This window comes from Chrysemys picta, chromosome 2 (genome assembly GCF_011386835.1).
Source record: "Chrysemys picta bellii isolate R12L10 chromosome 2, ASM1138683v2, whole genome shotgun sequence".
Taxonomy (NCBI): domain Eukaryota; kingdom Metazoa; phylum Chordata; order Testudines; family Emydidae; genus Chrysemys; species Chrysemys picta.
In genome coordinates this window covers 141286502-141293541 of record NC_088792.1, presented here as the reverse complement: position 1 = coordinate 141293541, position 7040 = coordinate 141286502, and positions in this window count along the sequence as shown.

Below are 7040 nucleotides of genomic sequence, written 5' to 3'. Positions count from 1 at the left end.
CTTCCGCCCCAACAACATGCAAAAAGAAAAACACTTTATCATTTTTCTCCTCTGCCCCTATGGCTGCTAAATACCATTCAAATCTCTGTCTGAATTTTTTCCAGTTCTCTGCAACATTGCCTGATAATTGCAGACTGGATGGAGGTTGCAACATGTCCATTTGAGGCTCCCCCCCCCTTCTTAAGCTAGTCAGCTACTATTGTGCTCACCAAATACATGCAAAAGCTTCTGTGCCTGGTGCTCCACATGCCGCTCTGGTGCCTCCCTTCGTCTCTGCTTTCAGTTGTAAACACAGGAGTTAACTTCGAAATGACTGCAGTTTCCTTCTCATTCAGCACTTCTGACATCATGCAACAATTTTAGGGTTCATTAAATTACAAACCAGTGAATAAGAAAGGAATAAAACTTTAATAAAAAAAGCTTGAGTGTGTGTCTGGTGAACTGCTGCACATGGCCATGTGGTGTTCCCAATTGCTGCCTCCAGGACACATTTCCAAATTCCTATGTTCATAATAGTGTCCATAATGAGGAGCATCTCTAAATTATAATCTTTTACAACCATATCTCTACATTGACTACAAGGCAGCTCAGCACCAAACTCACACCTGCCACCTCTTTTACCAATAAAATTAAAAATAAAAAAATAGGAGGCCATATTATCTATAACAAAAGGACAGTCACAAGTGGAGTTTTCTCTTGATTTTTTGGTGTGGTAAAATCCAAGTCTGTGCTTTTAAGGCAGATCCTACAACTCTTCACTGAAACATTTCTAATTTCTAGCATGCAGAACATAATGTGGGATCAAAAGAAGTAAGACTACTTGAATGACTAAGGTCAGCTAGACTTGGTGCACTACTCGTATGCTTGAGGTTAAGCATGTGCGTAAGTGTTTTACTATGCTGGGGCCTTGTAAACTTAAAAGAGGTATTTTAAGGATCAAGGAAAATTTGCACACATTTGTAAGAGAAAAAAACAAAATTAAAATTATTGTATTTCTTAGAAACGAAAGAAGCTTGTATGTATTTCTTTTCAGTTGTTTCTTTTAATACAGTAAAGAAATCTACTGGAAACAACTACTGTAACAAATCTGTAATCTGTAAATTGCCTTTTTTCAAAATGTTTTAATTTCTTGACATCTGCTAGTAAAACTCTCATTGAAATCAATGAGAATTTTCCCTGAATTAAGAATGTGTAAGATTGAAACCCTAAAGAATGAAAGAATGTGTAAGATAAGATGGATTGCAGGAAAATATTTGAGGTAAGGATAGATTCTTAAGTTAAATTCAAGTGATAGCAGATTAGTATATCTGTTACATGTTCAGATGTAATAAGACATGATGTTATATAACAGGGGTCAGCAACGTTGGCATGCGGCTCGCCAGGGTAAGCACCCTGGCGGGCCGGGCCAGTTTTATTTACCTGCTGATGTTACAGGTTCGGCCGATCGCGGCCCCCCACTGGCCGCGGTTCGCCGTCCCGGGCCAATGGGGGCAGCAAGAAGCAGGGCGGGCGAGCGATGTGCTGGCTGTGGCTTCTCGCTGCCCCCATTGGCCCGGGACGGCGAACCGTGGCCAGTGGGGGCCGCGATCGGCTGAACCTGCCGCGTCAGCAGGTAAATAAAACTGGCCCGGCCCACCAGAGTGCTTACCTTGGCGAGCCGCTTGCCGAATGTTGCCAACCCCTGTTATATAACAAACTCAAATGAAGTTTTATTCAAGTAAGACAACTAATCAATCCTAATACAGCACTATACAGAATGCAGAAAGGATAACATACATAACCATCTGAGAGTGTAGACATGTTTGCAGCTTACTTCATTTCTAACTAAGTTCTCAAAAACTCTTTCTTTTCATAGGGTGTCAGACAAAGAATTCTTTTGTGAACAAGAGAAATTGTTCTATTACAATTTACTTAATTAATTATGGAAGTTGTTGCATGGTATCTCCGTTTACATGATTGAAAGCTAAAGGAATTTCAAATGCATTATTACTGAAAACAACTGTGTAAACAAGCACTTCCAAATGAGTTAAAAACATCTTTCAAAGTGCCAGAAAGATTTCATAAGTCACCAGAAACAGCTGCAATAACAAATATCAGTCACAGAACTGTTCAGTGATCCACTGATCTGGATCATAAGTATCCCTTATCAATCACACTGCCTTGTTCATTACAACACACATTGGTAGTAACAGGCATCCTTTGTTAGTCGACTGGGGTCCCTTTCTGGATATAGTTTACCAGAGTGGATAATTAAGCACAGCCCTACTATAGACTATAGACACTAATCACACACTAACTCAGTCTAAAATATAGTACTGTTAAGGCATTGGTGTTTAGACATGTTGGCCAATATAGCAAGGATCCTGGGATTTTTGGCCAAATAATCAGGAGAGCTTAATATACAAAAAGAATCATGAAAGATTTATATCTTCTAACACAGCTAAATAACGGAGATACCATGCAAGAATAAGTACAACTTGTTACATTTACTTAACATTCCCAATTCCTTACACTGCTAAGTCATTCCCAGTAGCTATGTAAATAAATTTATAATAATTTAAAATAAATACTAGACAGTTTGTAGATTTAAATTCTAATTTATCTCTAATGGGTGAACTTTCAGCTACTGTGAATCCAATGTGAGACATTTAGTGAGCAGGTCATGAGGCATGATATGATGAAAATATAATTCTCTTAAATAGCTGCATTTGTTGTTGATTTTTCACCTATCCTGGGGCCCCAAAGAGTTCTAAAATACTGCAGGCTTCTTTGCCAGTGATGGGCATAAACATTTGTATAATTAAGCAGTTCTACTGAAACAGTCACCCACACTGCAAAACACAACTTTTTAAATTAAGTGATAATGTTTTTATTTGTTTTTGTTTTTGCATGTGAAATATGACATGAATTGACAGCACTAGAGAAGTATTGTGTCTTGTTGCAGACAAGTAGAAATGAGCAATGTCAGTGTAAGGAACCCCACATGAGCCAGCACACTGGTTTACCTCAGTCCTGATCTGGAGAGGCTGCTTCTAAGGGGCAAAAAAAAAAAAAAGTGTATGCTCACTAAGTTTCTGACATCTCTCTCTTGAGCGCATTACCCTCCCACAAAGGTCCCAGTTGTCTGTTAGGAGCTAGCCTGAAAAATCCATTTAAAATAAGCTGCTGAATGACTTATGGTCACTTCTGACCTGGGCTGCATTGGACTGTGAACTAGAAAGAATAAAATCTCACAGCCCATTAATTAGTGCCTCGAGCCATCTACAGGAGTCATCTCCAAACATTTCTGAGATTTGAAAGGATTTGTTTTTATAGATATTATTCCAGTCTATTAATAGATCAACCATCACTTCACACTGAACTCACCCAAATCTATACCCAGGATATAAATTGTCTTCTTTTCTTGGTGACTATTCTTTTTACAATCTTTAGTTCTTGGAGGCGATCAAGGTTTTGATGAAAATAGTGAAATGAAGGATGACTTTTCTCTCTCTAGTCACAACAGAAGCAGCTACTTTCTCTAGGAGATTATTTACATCAGTTCCCACAATCCTCTGTGTGGGTTTTTTTGCATGCCCTAGTAGATCCGCTTTTTGCTCCTCTGTGGGGAGAGAATCAACATATAAATCTGCTTCTTCCACAACTTGAATTGGTATTCGCCAAAGAAGTACAGTGAAAGTAGTGAGACCTCTGCAGGCTTGTAAGCAATCTTTCTTCTGACTAGATCCCAGCGTCTCGAATCTCAGTCAAGAAGTGCCATGAGTCTGGATATTATAGCAATCTCTGTAGACATGCTTATGTAGAATTGATGGGAAGAATAGCTGGTTCTTCCTAACCACCATCTTTTGCACAGTTGGGATAACATGATGATGATAAAATAACTCTGAGTCATTACGTTTATTCCCTTCCCATGTTGAAAAAAAATATTTTACATCAAAAGAGACCTTTTGCATCAAAGTACTGCTCCTTATTATCCTACTCCAACAATCTCTTTCACCTCACACAGACATAAATGTGTTACAATGATGTAAGAATGAGTAATGAAACTACTAGATCATGCCTCATTACAGGCTTTGCTGAGGGGACTTGCATAGGCTGTGTCAATGGAATGGTATAAGCATTGAGATCTGTCCTGAGTACATCAGAGGAGTTGAGTCATACAACATGGGATTTGATTCTGCTGCCCTCAGTGCTTCCAAGGATTGTTTGCATTTGAACCAAGATTCAGCATGCTGCCAAAAACTTTGATGTAACCTAGGCAATCTGAGTCAAGGAATACATCTTGTCCATCAACATCTTCTGTTATCTCACAAAGTTGTTTTGAATAACACCCCTAGTGCAAATAAAACATGAAGGATTGTCTAGTGGTTAGACTCTTAACTTGGGAGCTTTTATTCCCTGCTCTGCCATAGACTTTCGTTGTCCTCTTGGACAAGTTACATATGGTATGTCGACACTGCATCTGGGTGGTGTGATTCACAGAATTGGACGAGAGACACGCTAGTTCAGATGAAGCTAGCATGTTAAAAATAGAAGCGTGGATGTTGTGGCACTGGCAGTGACTCAGGCTAGCTGCCTGAACATGGACCCAGGAGATTAGGTAGGTTAGGATTCAGGTGGCTAGTCTGTGCTGCAATGTCTATTTTTAGCATGCTAGCTTCAGCTGAACTAGTACAAGTCTGTCTGTCTGCACAGGGAATCACACCTCCAAGCTCCAATGTAGTCATACCCTCAGTGTCTCTGTAAAGGGGTGATAATAGTACTGTCCTCACTCACAAGAGAATTATGAAGATCAATACATTGAAGGTGCTTGGAGGAGATGAGAGCCCTTTAAATACCGTAGGTAGGTAAATAGGGCTATACACAAAAAATATGTGGCCAACATTCTTTCCTCCCCTAATCTGCGTTCTTAACATGGGCTTAAACTAAAGAAAGTGAAGGATAATTAAGGCTAGGTCTACACTGGGGGGGGGGGGGGTGATAGATTTAAGATACGCAAATTCAGCTAAGCGAATAGCATAGCTGAATTCGACGTATCCGATCCAACTTACCCCGTTGTGAGGACGGCGGCAAATTGACCGCTGTGGCTCCCCTGTCGACGGCGTTTACTCCTACCTGGGCTGGTGGAGTACACGCGTCGATTCGTTGATTGATTGTCGCGTCCCAACGAGATGCGATAATTCAATCCCCGAGAGATCGATTTCTACCCGCCGATCCAGGCGGGTAATGAAGACAAGCCCTGAAACTCATGTTTCTGCTTACTTTCTTGTTTCCTATTCAGACCATGTTATGATTCTAGAAGAGTGTTTCAGTACACTCCTAATATTTTTTACTGAGCCAATTGTTGTTAATTATATTTTTTAGTCATTAAGAAGCTTTACGATAAGGCACCTTAGTAATTAAATGAATCATTAGATTACTAGTATTATTATAGACACAGTATGTTGTGAATATGAGGACTAAGGATGAGGCTGATATGCTTGTTCATGTATGTTGAGTATTAATGTATTTTGAATGAAGGGACTGGTATAGTTTCCCATGGGTTCTCCAGCCTCACCATTTAGTGGAAGATGTTTTGTCGACATTGTTGGAGATAATTGCCATGATTTGCTGGTGACAATATTGCAGGATGTTTCCAGTATATGGATGGTGACTGGTGATTATGAAATAAGATGGATCATATTTGCCTGATTATATGAATGCATTTAACCCTTGTTACATTTACAGCAAAATAGTAGAATGACATTTCTTGTGTTGTCTACTTGACAATAATATTACTTGAGTGTATCACAAGAAAACTCAAATGGTGCAGACCTGAACTATTGAAAAAGCTATATATTTCCCATACCAGTGAGGGGTCAGAGCACAATCTTCTGACCAATTTATGGTGGTCTTAATAGAGTTCCAAAGCAATTCAGACACCCTATTCTCCAGATAGTTGTATTGATCCAAGACATTGACAGAGATTGTGGGAGAGGCTGATTACCTTAACGTACAAAGAGACTTCATGAAGTCGGAAGTTTGAATTAGTTTCCTTGGAATAACCATCGATCTATTGATCTAACTGTGACGCTTTGTGCCTCGAGGGAACACAGTGCACTCCCATGTTCATCCTTGTGAAATGATTGTGTGGTATCCAATGCAAAGTTTGTCATGTCGGGTGTCTTCGGAAGACTCATGATGCACTGAGCATTGTTGTTCTAATAAAGTTATAGGTTGTAATTTCATGTATATAGTTATGAGGCTGAAAATGTGTCTTCATGGCTTAAAACAAGCCCAGGCAAAAACTCTCCAGGAGCAGAGGGGGCAGTTCACACTTTATCAGGGCATGTATTGGACGAACCCAGCTCAGCCTCACAGGAACAAAGGACACTGGCCTAGGCAGCAATAAAGGATCTGTTGGACTCTCGAGTGAGTAACCCCCTTCCTTTGGTCAGTTGGGGACAACGATGAGGCAATGCTCACCTGACCCTGAATGGAGGGGGCAAAGCCAAGATGGAAGAAAGAACATGGTAAAAGGGAGAGGCATTTGCCATGCTCTTCCTCTCTCTTCCACCTTCATCTACAGACATCACCACCAAGTGACTGAAGTGTTGATCAAAGGGGAGGTCCTGGCTGAAGGGCAACCAGCCAGCCTGTGGTGAGAAGCATATAAGTTTGTAAGGGCACTGAAATTGTTAAGATCAGCTTAGAATGCATTGTGCTTTTATTTCATTTGAGCAAATCCTACTTGTTGTGCTTTGACTTATAATCTCTTAAAATCTATTTTTTGTAGTTAATAAATTTGTTTGTTTATTCTAACTGAAGCAGTACATTTGGTTTGAAGCATGACAGAGACTCCCCTTAGGATAACAAGCCTGGTACATATCAATTTCTTTGTTTAAATTGATGAACTTATATAAGCTTGCAGTGTCCAGCGGGCATAACTGGACACTACATGACAGAGGTTCCTAGGGTTGTGTCTGGGACCAGAGATATTGGCTAGTGTCATTCGGTTGCAGAATCCAAGCAGCTTACATGTTAGAGGCTGTGAGTGAACA